General features: G+C 42.4%; 1 long non-coding RNA gene across 5 annotated transcripts in view; it reads left to right on the forward strand.

Annotated features, from left to right (window-relative positions):
• LOC308644430 overlaps window positions 1–13,078 on the forward strand; it is a 248,779-nt gene that overhangs the window by 173,290 nt on the left and 62,411 nt on the right. The gene's annotated exons all lie outside the window — the stretch shown is intronic.

The following is a 13,078-nucleotide window of genomic DNA, read 5'->3' on the forward strand; positions in this document are numbered from 1 at the left end:
ATAGCACAAACACTTCCTTGAACTTGAGGCTGACCTGGACTGTACTGAGTGCTCTTTCAAAGGCCAACTGAAAGGCAGCGTTTCTCATGTAAGAGAATCTCTCCATCAGAGTTCAGAGGGAACCAGAAGGAACCATAGAGTGAACTCAATCCAATTCCTACTGATTTTGCATATGAAGCAATAGACCTTCAATAGCTGAGCACATTGGCTTAGGACTGTAATCCCAGCGGCTCTGGAGGCCAAGGGAGGAGGATTGCCAGTTCAAAGCCAGCCTCTGCAAAAGTGAGGCCCTAAGCAATTCAGTGAGACCCTGTCTCTAAATAAAATATAAAACAGGGCTGGGGATGTGGCTCAGTGGTCGAGTGCCCCTGAGTTCAATCTCTGGTATACCCCACCAAAAAAATAAAATAAAATAAAATAGACCTTCCACAAAGTCATGTAGTTTGCCCAAGGAATAAGCTCATAATGGTAGAGTTGGGCTTAGAAATGAGCTCAACTGGACTAGACAAGACTCTTCCCAACTGGCCAAATGGCCTCCTCATGTACAGTAGGAGCCCCTGCAAGATGGCAGCTTTGTGGGAAGCACTGGGCCTTAGAGATTGGAGGAAATTCAGCACATATTTTCTTACTAACAAGAAAACTTCAAAATTCATTGACATTATAAACTTGGACATTTTATTCGTTGGTTAATACATTTATTATCATAGCAGGACTCTCCAGAGAAAATTTTAATTTGTTAGGAATAGTTACAGGGACAGACAAGATAGAATTTTTCAAAGAATGGTTTCTGTTTCTTATCCGATATAGAGGACATTTCCCCCAGCATTAGGAATATTGGAAGTGCATAAACTACATCCTGAGGAATTTTCCCAAAAGCACGCTGGAGTGGGAACCAAGAAAGACAAAATTTCTCATAATCCAGACTAGGGTTTCTCAAAATTGGCACCACTGATATTTTGGACCAGATAATTCTTTGTTATGAGGGGGCTTTCCTGTGACCATGGGCTGTTTATCAGCATCCTGGCCTGTACCCACCCGATACCATTGATATGACACTGATGGTGGTCCACAATTGTATCACCTTGCCAAGTGGCCCCCTGGGCGTGAAATAGCCCCCAACTGAGAATCACTAATTTAGATAAATTTGGATGTGTAACAGTTAAGGGGATATTTCCTTTTTTTAATGTGAAGGAAAATAGATCTAATTCTTTCCCATTGTGAAGGTAGTAAATGCTTATATTTACAAAATATGGAAACAGATATGACTTAAGTAATAACAGATTGCCTTGTGCTCAGTCTGAGCATGTCCTTACAGTCACAGAGGCGTAGATTGGAATCCAAAAAAAAAAAATATCAATAAAAATAAATTCAGCTGTCTGCCAAAATCTCTCCTAGGAGATGTGGGGATAAGCCACTGCAGTGCCCATAAGTCCCTCTTCATCTGTCCCCTCTGCCCCAAAGCAGTCATTCTTTCACCTTCTCCTGTCTCAAACTTGACCCCAGCCCCCAGCCCCTGCTGGCCTCCCTTGTCCATACTTTAATATCTATGGACCCAGTTCTTCCTTGAGAGGTTCTGTAGACTTTCTGGTCTAGTTCCATGTAACCTCCTCCTTGGAGGTATCTTACATATTACCTAGACCACACAGCGAAAGGAGTTGAGCCCAGGCAAATACTAAGTCTTTCTGGAATGTTCTGAGATAAGGGAGGATTGTCAACCTCTATAGAAGACTATTTTTTAAAAAAAAATCCCAGCCAGACTATAAAGAAAATAAGAACCAGCAGCAACTCTAAAGCTCATAAACTTAACAGTGAACAATCTGGTAGAGATCTAGGTAGGTGGTTTCAACCCATGAAGCTGCAAGGAGAGAATCCATGAGAAAAAATGCATCGTTTGCATCTTTCAGGCCTGGAGGGAAAACAAGAGGTGTTGACCTTGGCCTCCCCATCTTTTTTCCGTTAAGTTATAAGACTGACTTCAGTGTGTTTCAGTTTAATGGAATCATCGTCATCATAGTCATTGATGAGGCATTTACAATGTGCCACTGTGTAGACATTTTATGACCACATGACATATGATTTTCAGGACAACTAGTTACACAGGCACTATTAGTAGTTGTAATTGATAGATAGGGAAATTGAGTCTCTGAGGAGTTATGTAAGCTGCTCCAAATTAGTAAAATTTTTGAACTTGTGTGTTCAAGAAAAATTCCCATGCTCAAGAATCTATGGCTCCCCCTCTTCCTTTGCAATGTATGTGGCTCTGAACATGTGGGGGGCCAGAAGAGGAGCATCTAGTAGCTATATCCACTGATCATTCAATGAACCTGCAGGAGACCTGGAGGAGAGCTGGTCAGCTGGTCAGCTGGGCCAAGGAGAGACTCTGCCCATGATTTTTTTGTAAGACCCTATCTAAATCTTCTTCCCAATGCATGTCAGACACACCTGCTTTAGGTGGGAAGTGACTTTGGGCCTTGTAACTCAATGTCCTGCAGCATGGACACCACCTGGGAGCTCGTGAGAAATGTAGCATCTGGGGTCATACCCCAGACTTACTGAATACTTCCCCAGGTGATTAAAATATGGCCGCCCCCAAGATGGTGGAAGCTAGTTCCAGTACAAGGCTTCCATATGGAAGTGGTTCTCAAACTTGAGCTTACATCAAAATCACTTGGAGGGTGTTATGTTTGGATGTCAGGTGTCCCCCACAAGCTCACGTGTGAGACAGTGCAGGAAGGTCCAGAGGAGACATGACTGGGTTGTGAGAGCCTTAACCCAACCAGTAAATGAACCCCTGATGGGATTACCTGGGTGGTGGCTGGAGGAGGTGGGTGCGGCTGGAGGAGGGGGCATTGGGGGCGTGGCTTTGGGGTCTCTATTTGTCTCTGGAGAGTGGAGTCTCTCTCTGCTTCCTGATCACCATGTGAGCTGCTTCCCTCCACCACACTCTTCCTCCATGATGTCCTGCCTCCCCTCCAGCCCCGAGGAATGGAGCCTGCTGTCTGTGGACTGAGACCTCTGAAACCCTGAGCCCCCAAATGAACTCTTCCTCCTCTACAGTTGCTCTGGTGGGGTCTTTTAGTCACAGCAGCAAAACAAACAACAACAACAAAACTGACTAACACAGAGAGCTTATTAAAAAACAGTCGGAAGCTTCCCCTCCCTCTTTGGGTTTTGGATTCTGTAGGGATGCAGTGGTACCCAGTGGTCTGTATTTTTTAACAAGCCTCCATGTAGCTGGGGGTGCCATTTTGTGACTCTTTGCTCTAGTCAAAGAAATTGAGCAACTATTAGACTAAGCCAGTTGATTTTCTAATAGATCTTCTCAGAGCCTTGAAGTTGCTAACACTTGGTTTCTCAAACTCTTTGGCCTACTGAAACCACTGCTGAAAAATTATCACTATAAATGAATGTTCCCCTAAATGAACTTTGGAAACCACTGCTCTACAAACAACAGGGTCTGGCAAATGTGACTTTAAAAGAAAGAAAGAAAGAAAAGCTGAGTGTAATAAGATGACCTAGTTGGGGGGGCGGGGAAGAGGGACTGGGTTTGGGTAGCTGTCATGTCACACAGCTGTTGTGTCTTTTAGCAAATGAATAGCACATTTCTCTAAGGGATTTGTACAGATTGAAAATATATTCTACGTTATTGAGATTCACAGAACATAGGCCAGGAAAAGGGACAAAAATGTAACTGCAACGACATTTGAATTGCTGTTTCATCCCCCTTATTGAAATACAAGCCAAGAATAAAACATTGATTAAATAGAGAGCACCGGACATTTTACTCCTATGGTGCTGGATACCAGCCCAGACAAAGAGCCCGTTAAATGCGAAAGACAAAGAGTCCTTTTGTGAGGTAGTAAGCTCATCTGGGAGAAATATTAAGAGAAGTCTCAAAGGATAGAGTCCACCAGCATCTTTACCTCCAACACTCACCAAGAGACAGTGGGTCAAATCAACTCAAAATATATAGGGGAAAAAGGTAGAAGGAATTCCTTACAAGGTGGATGAGGATCCATGAAGATTCATCTTTTTCTGTTTGCTGTGGTGGCACATGCCTGTAAGTCCAGGGGCTCTAGAGGCTGAGGCAGGAGGATCGAAAGTTACCACCAGCCTCGACAACTTAGCAAGGCCCAAACAACTTAGCAAGACCCTGACTCAAATTTAAAACTAAAAAGGGGCTGGGTATGTGGATCAGTGGTTAAGCACTCCTGTGTTCAATCCCTAGGTATCCAAAAAAAAAAAAAAAAAAAAAAATCAACTTCAACTCTTGTCCCCAGTGGAGACAATTCATACTAAAAAATGAAAATCAAAATGACCAATGAAAATTGAGCAAGGAAATACATTCTTCTAATGAAACAAAACACAAAATGTCTATTTTATCACATTCTCTGTGGGTAGGAGATACAGGGATGGACAAGATGAATGTTTTGTCTACCCTCCAAGATCATGCACGTTTAAAAATAATGCGAATAAATCACTTAAGTGTATGGTTGGAGATAACGAGGCCAGGAGACGGGAACAAGGTTTGGGTGGACTGGTTTTAGAAAACATTCTTAGGAAAAGCTGCTCGGATGATTTATTTGAGCTGAGAAGGAAGGAGAAGGAAAAAAAGTGAGCCATGTAATTGGGGAGAAGGAAAGTTCTAGAAATTCAGAACAGTGTGTGAAAGAAATGGGGATGTTTATGGAACTGCAAGGAGACCATGTTTCCTGAACACGTGTGTAAGAGACCACGCTGTGTCACGTGTCTGCACGCACGGTGTGTGCTCTATGAGTTGGGTTGGGAGTTGGGGTGGGGCAGGGTGCTCAAGGACTTGGATACCATGTTGACGTGGTTCAAAAACTTGAGCTTACGTCAAAGTCACTTGGAGAGTGTTACAGTTTGAGGTGTCCCCCAAAAGCTCATGGGTGGGACAAGGCAAGAAGGTTTAGAGGAGAAATGATTGGGCCAGACTTGGCTGGCCTCCTGGGTTGGGCCATTTCATTCTCCAGGATTCATTATCCCAACCCCCAAATGCTACATGGTCATTTCTGCCCTGTTAATAAAGGACCAGTGAGCACTGGGCTGTGTCAGGTATCACAGGGAGCATCATGTGTACTAACTCTTGATCTTGCTAGAAGATTCTTTGATGTCCCTTGACATTCTTGCTAATAGTTCCATTTTGCTCAAACAGCTCTTACAATTTCAGGTTGCTCAATAACTTTAGGTCCTTCCCTGGGCTATCACATCTCTTCATAGCGGAGCTACAAGGAAAGAGGAGAGGGGCGTTAGATCCACGCTGGGGAACAGGGAGTCTATGATGAGCCAAGTTAGTTCTCCCTGTTATGTACTATTGCAGAAGGATTTCAGATGAATGGATATTTTAGGTAGATTTTGAACTTGAAGAGATCATTGGTTGAAGTGTTTGTGAAAGTATCAAGCCTTCTTAATCTAAGATTTTAAAAATAAATATTCAGAGGATAGAAATAGACCTAAGTATTATTTGGAAGCATATTTAAGGAAGTGAGCCATGTGCTATATGGCACATGCCTGTCAGCCCAGCAGCTCAGGAGGCTGAGGCAAGAGGATCATGAATTCAAAGCCAGCCTCAGTAACTTAGCGAGGCCCTAAGCAACTCAGTGAGACCCTGTCTCTAAATAAAAAAAAATAAAAAGGGCTGGGGGTGTGGCTCAGTGGTTGAGCACCCCTGGGTTCAATCCCCAGTACAAAGGAAAGAGGGGAGGAGGGAAGGAGGAAGGAAGGGAGGAGGGAGGAAGAGAGAGTGGAGAAGATTGTTCTTAAATTATTTATTGTAACTAGAATGTAATTAAAAAGCATGCAGAGGGCCAGGACACACACCTATAATCCCAATGGCTCCAGAGGCTGAGGCAGGAGGATTGAGAGTTCAGAGCCAGCCTCAGTAAAAGTGAGGTCCTAAGCAACTCAGTGAGACCCTATGTCTAAATAAAATACAAAATAGGGCTGGGGATGGGGCTCAGGGGTTGAGTGTCCCCTTAGTTCAATCCCCTGCCCCCCCCCCCAAAAAAAAAGAAAAACATGAAGAGGGATCCCTCAGAGTGTCCCTTCCTGAAAGACGAGGGGGCAAGTGAGTTTAAGGACAGCAAGACAGCCTGGACTGGTAGAAAAAAATGCACTCATCTTTCCTCCTGTGATGTCCAAGTGCTGTGAATCTGAATGTGCGCCTTTGAGGAGTCGAAATCCCTGAAATAGGCGTGCCCCCACTCTGGCAGCCAAGAGAGGCCACGGGACAGGAGGACTCCCTGGTCGGTCCTCTATCTGCTCTGAGCTTCTCAGTGGCAGGGAGTTAATGAAGGCCGGCTGAAGCTCTGGGAGGACCAGGATGGCTTGATTGCATAATTGTACCCACACGAATCTGGCCTGTGTTGTGGAGGAATTATCTCCTCATTAAAAACAAATCTTAATAGGCCTAATTTGAAGGCTGTTTTTGTCTGTAACTTGATCAAGAGGGTAATGAGTAGGAGCCAGGCTAAGCAAAGGGAAAGTCCCAAAAATGTTGGACAGGGGAGGTGACAGACCCCCTGGGAGGGGTTTTGGTATGCTAATGAGCTCACTTTCAAAAAAAAAAAAAAACAAAAAAAAACGTGGATGGACCTGCTTCAGTTTGGTTTCTTGACAGTGTTCTGAGGGTCTGCAGGGAACCAAAGTCTTCCGGAGAGGATTCAGTTTCAGAGACACACAATTGCTCTTTTTAGAGCCTCAGTCATAAAATGAGGATAATAATGTTTATAATTATTACAGCAGGGTGGTTAGAAGATTGCATGAGTTAGGACACGCACAGCGCTTGCAATAGTGTCTGGGTGTCTGATCAAGCACATGGCTAATGATAGCACTTACTCCTAGGTTTAGCTCTTATTATTGTTTTGTGATTTTTTTTTTTTTTTTTTGGTACTGGGGATTGAACTCAGGGGCCCTTAACCACTGAGCCCCATCCCCATCCCTTTTTATATTTTATTTAGAGACAGGGTCTCCCTGAGTTGCTTAGGGCCTCACTAAGTTGCTGAGGCTGGCTTTGAACTCCCAATCCCCCTTCCTCAGCCTCCCGAGCTGCTGGGATGACAGGTGTGTTGTAATTCACCGTACCCTGCTTGTGATTATTTTTTACTACCTTATTTTTTTTCTACTCTCCATGAGCAAGAATAGCTGTCATAGACTCATGGAATTTTGGAACTGGAATAACCTTTAGAGTATTCTTTCCTGCACTGTGTTCCATGAATATCCCCATTAGTTATTTGTTGTATATTAAAATAAATTGATTTTTCAATCAACAAGTTTGGGGGAAGGGTAGGTTTAATATTATCAACACTGTTTTCACTGTGGGATCTTTTCAGAGCCTTTAGGGTGCTGGTGATCTGAATCTCCGGTCATGAATTTGACCGCAGAACCCATGTGTCAGAGAATGCAACACAACCCTTTAGGAACATTGGTTCTTGCAGAAAACTCTGGATGGGAACTTGGAGATGCCCAAAGAGGAAACAACTTCTAGGCTCCTAGTTGGTCAGGGGCAGAGTCCTGAGTCCAGCCTGGGACTCCTGGTGCCTCTCCAAGAGGCTTTGCACTAAGCATGCCACTCGCCCTGACATGGATTTCTGCAGGAGAAGACCTTGGGCAACACAAGCAACAAAAACACCTACTGGTTAAAAACACGGGCCTGAGGACATGCCCTGGGTGTTAAGTGCCTTCTTCTGCCCTGTGATCTCTGGCAAGTTGTTGCAGTCTCCTGGGCCGGGTTTGCTCTCCTCTGTAAATAAGGATGATTACATTTGCCTTCTGGTGGTGTTGAGAATTTAAATGAAAACGTGCATGTAAAGCACATACGTTAATTATAAACCACCTATCATTGTCCTGGTCTGTGGTTGGTGCTTAAAATATGTTGACAGTTGTTGGTAAACAGTGTTTTAAGAGGGGGGAGGAGCAAATCCAGCAGTAGGTACAGGATGTCTGATCACAATCGCTTTGGGCTGACAACTTCCTTTCAAAGGAACTCCAAAAAGTAAGTCAGTAGCTCAAAAAACCAACAACCCTGGCTGGGGCTGGGGCTCAGTGGTAGAGCACTTGCCTGGCATGTGTGAGGCACTGGGTTCGATCCTCAGCACCAGGTAAAAATAAATAAAGATATTGTGTCCATATACAACTAAAAAAAAAAAAAATTTAAAAAAAAGAAACAACCAAGAACCCGATTTAAAAATGGGAAAATGGACTCTCCTATGGTCATATATAAACATAGGACCAGTGAAACTCCATATCATGTTCAGTCTCAAGAATGGTAAGTCATACACCATGCATGTTTAGCATGTCAAAATACACTCTACTGTCCTGGGTTTCTAAAAAGAACACATTTGAAAAAGGGGGCAATAGGTCTTAGTGGAATTTGTAAAAAAAAAAAAAGATTAACAAATGGCCAACAGGTACTAGAACTAATCAGAGAAATGCAGATCAAAACCACACACACAAAAAAAGCCCTCCCTCCAGTAAGAAGGGTCCTTTGCCCAAAGATAGTGAGTGCTGGAGAGGATGTAGAGAAAAGGGAACCCTTGTACACTGATGGTGGGAATGTAAATTAGCCCAGCCATTAGGGAAAACAGTGTGGAGCCTCCTCTAAAAACAGAACTACCCTATTGTCTGGCAACCCCCCTCCTGGGTGCACCTATAAAGGAACTGAAGTCGGTATATTGAAGGGACAGCTGCTTTTCCACGTTCCCTGTAGCACTACTCACAATCGCCAAAATGGAAACGACCAAATATCCATTGAGTGATGACTGGCTAAAGAAAATGTGGTCCACATGCTCCATGGAGTGCTGTCTGGCCACAGGAAAGAACGAAATCCCGCCATTTGCAACAACAGGGATGAGACTGGAGATCTTTAAGTGAAATAAACCAGCCCAGAAAGACCAGCTCTTCCTGATCGCCCGCAGTGGAACCTACAGAAGGTGATGTCATAGAAATTGAAAGTAGGAGGGTGGCTACCAGCCGCTGGGGGAAGGGACGAGGAGAGGTTGATTCATGGATGCTGAGCAACAAGAGAAGGAAATTCCGGTGACTCTCTAGCAGAAATGTACTGTGCATTTCAGAAGGCTAGAAGAAGAGGTTTGAAACTTGGCTCCATAAAGAAATGATACAGGTTGGAGAAGATAGATATATTTCATCTGATTTCTTTTTTGTGGGGAGAGTGTCATGGGATTGAACCCAGGGGTGCTTAACCACTGAGCCCCATCCCCAGCCCCTTTTTACATTTTATTTAGAAACAGGGTCTCACTGAGTTGCTTAGGGCTTCGCTGAATTGTTGAGGCTGCCTTTGAACTTGTGACCCTCCTGCCTCAGCCTCCCGAGCTATAGGAGTGTGTCACCATGCCTGGCTTTAATCTGACTTAAACATTAAATGTTGAAACGTAAGTGTATTGAAATATATGTTACCCCATTAATATGTATAATTCTTATGTTTCTAGGTATCAGTTAAAATAAATTTATTTTTAAAAAATGAAAAAAAAAAAAAGACTTGGTCAGCAGAGACAGATCTGGAATGTTCTACAGTGAGCAATGCTAGGAAACTCTGAACTGTTGAGCCATCCCTGAGACAAATCACCATCTTCCCCTTTATATCAGTTTTGCCAAGAAATTAAAAAAGAAAGAGAGACAGACTGCTAACTATTACTGTCAGCATAGTAGATTGTGGCCTCATCTTGATGTCTTTGGATTCTACTCCAGCAATTTCTGAGACAGAAAGGATCAAAAGGCTCTTTTAACCAGGGCTTGTCAATCAGGCTGAGAGTGCCAGAGTGGCCACAGATCCGAGGCCATCTGTTCATTGTCTGTAGCTGGTCTTTCAGGAGGTGCTAACAGTCAGCTTTTGGAAATTTTCAGAGCAGTTTGAAGAGTAATTTTATATATGTTGAAGTCAAATGATAATTTTTTAAAATGAGGCTTGTCTTTGTATACCTTTACATCATTTTTTTCCATAGTAATGTATTCTTATTGTGTTTTACAAAAGCATCAGTCCAAGTCAGATGGAAAATCAAAACAAAATAAGAATAAAACCAAACTTGTCCTTTAGTATAGATAGTTAGAGAATGGGTTGAGAAAAATGGTTCTTAAAAGTATGTTCCTGGACCAACAGCAGCGGTATCACCCAGGAAATTGCGAGAAGTGAAATTCTCAGGCCCCATTGCATATCTACTGCGTTAGGAATTCTTGGGTAAGACCCAACAGCCTGTATTGTACCAGGCTCTTCTGAAATCTTATTCCAACAGGTTCCTTTTTATCTCCAGTTTGTAGTCAAGGATGTCTATACTTCTGGGCCCCAAAGCAGGGAGACCATGTCCTGGATAATTTCCCCATCTTCCAACTTTAGCAGAACAAGAGTAAGGGTCGATTAACTGAACTTCAGAGAGGGCAAAGGGGAAAAGGGGAGGGAGGGGAAGAGAGGGGGGACAGGGATAGAAAAGATGGTGGGATGCGATGGACATCATTACCCAAGTACATGTATAAAGACACAAAGGATGTGGCTCTACTTTGTGTACAACCAGAGATATGAAAAATGGTGCTCTGTATGTGTAACATGAATTGTGATGCATTTTGCTCTCTTGTATAACAAATCAAAAATTTTAAAAAAGGGTCATATTGCAGACTCTGGTATGCAAAAATGTTAACACCACTTCCCTAAAATCAAATTTACCTAGAATGACCATTGATTCAAGTGAGTAGTAATTTCAGTCTAAATTTGCATTAGGTCAAGGTTCTCTTGAGGCATGTCCTCAGGAGAATTCACCTTCAAGAGAATAAAACAGTCCATACCTCATGCAGGAAGAGAACACGGGCCTATTTCCCTTCTTAGGAATGGAAAACTCAGGAGCAAAGCCAGATTCCTAGGAACTGTCCTGTCTCATCATCAATAGTGTTGATGGATGCCAATAAGTAAACCTCAGTGCCAGTCTTGAAGCCAAACTGATATCTCTGAGGCCCGAGGCCCACCGTGAAGAGCCTGGGTTATTATATATCCCCACCCCCTTTAGCAGCTTCTGTTGAGATCTTTTAAATTCTCTTTGAAGGTTTCAGAATCCAAATCTCATTTCTTCCTCATCTGCATGGATCCCCTCACCCATCGTGGGTTGGATTTTCTTGGTATTCTCTCCTGGAATTGGAACCCTCAAGCAGAAAAAGGGTGGGTGGAAGTGCATTTTGTAAATCCATTCTCATGCCTTTGGCCTGGAATCAAATCTCTAATTGAAAAATTAGTCTCTGAGGGGCACTAATTACCTCTTCAGATTGATGCCTTGTGCAAAATTGTGTTCTTTCCCAGCCTCCATATTCCAACAGGTTCCTTTTTATCTCCAGTTTGTAGTCAAGGATGTCTATACTTCTGGACTCTGAGCAACTCTGCATACATGGTGATATTTTCTGTCTCTCTCTCTCTCTCTCTTTTTTTTTTTCTTTTTGGTACCAGAGATTGAACCCAGGGGCACTTAACTTCTGAGCCACTTTCCCAGTCCCTTTTTAAAGATTTTTTATTTAGAGACAGTCTCACTGAGTTGCTTAAGGTATTGCTAAATTATTGAGGCGGGCTTTGAACTTGAGATCTTCCGGCCTCAGCCTCCTGAGCTGCTGGGATGACAAGAGTGTGCCAGATCAATATTTTCTTAAAAGTGATAAAATATGCAGCTTTAAAATAATTGATGGTACATTCTCCAAATGCCCAGTACCTTATCCAGTGAATTATGTTCAGTGTTTTTCAATATATCAGAGACACAATTATATGTTTTTTTTGTACTGCACATTCACAGGGCCGCGAAGTTTTCGATATATGAAATTTGATGGACTCCTATTTCTGTTCCCTAGTGGAATTACTATTCCATGATCTGAATCTCCACCTTTTGTTTCAGAATTAAATATTCCCAGAAGATCTAAGCTTTTGAAGGAAGATAGGTCTGACTTTCCTCCCATTCCTATTTACTTCTCTAACAAATGTTTCTAGAAAAAATAGGCAAAAGAGGAATCTTACCAAATCAAATGTTAGGTCACATTAATTATGTAGGAATAATATGTTATGCAGTTTGGATATCAAATTCATTCCTGCCTTCTTCTTAATTTTATAATTGAATACACTTTCCCCCCTACTTTAGTTGCTTAGCTTTTAAAAAGTATATAGTTATTTACGATTCCACTCAATGACACATATTTTGAATATCTGGGTTCATTTTTTCCCCTAATCTCAAAGAAAGATGCAATTTTGGAAACATCACCTTTTATTATATATCCACATGTATTTTTACTTGTATGCTTACGAATTTTTTCTTGTCTATTTATAAAGTAATGCATGCTTGTATGACAAATTCAAACCAAATGAACTGTATAAAGGAAAGAGCTTGACTGCATTTTGGTGCCAAATCTTTGGACCCAATCACCCAAAGATCAGGCAAATTGGCATGACTGCTCTAACTTTGTTAGTGAGATTTTTTTTTCTTCTTGCCAAATTACTGGCAGAACAGGCACTCCCTGAGAGCTCTTGGGTCAGTGCGGAGGGACTCCTTACAAAATTAAAAATAACATTTAAAATATACGTTATTTTGCAATCGCTCCTCCCAGGAAGTAGTGCCAAGACTCAACCCTCTTCCTTTGACAGCATGAATTGCAACAGGACAGCGTGGTTCGTTGAGTGTGAGATTTAAATTTTTAAGTTTTTTTAATGCTTTTTAAAATGCTCTGGACAATTAAAAAAACTGGGAGTGTAAAGTGAGGGGAAAGGGTGTATGGATCTTCACACAGCAGACAGAAAAGTCCCATGTCACTCAGTATGATGCCCATACACCAAGGACCAGATGAATCTTGGCTACACAACTTAAATCAAGGAAATACAAACCCCCGTAGCTCTTGGTTTCTGGAAGCTTGTCGTTTGCCTGGTCTTTCATTTTACACAAATCAGGCAGAGCCCCAGTGGTCACAAAGTGGAACTTTGTCCAGCAAGCTCTTCATTTCACTCAAACCAGAATCTATTAACTCTTCCCTCCTGAGCAGAGGAAGATAATGGATTCGGAAGATTGGCAACCAGGACTACAGAAAATTT

Source organism: Spermophilus citellus (assembly GCF_964194105.1).
Source record: "Spermophilus citellus genome assembly, chromosome: 3".
Taxonomy (NCBI): domain Eukaryota; kingdom Metazoa; phylum Chordata; class Mammalia; order Rodentia; family Sciuridae; genus Spermophilus; species Spermophilus citellus.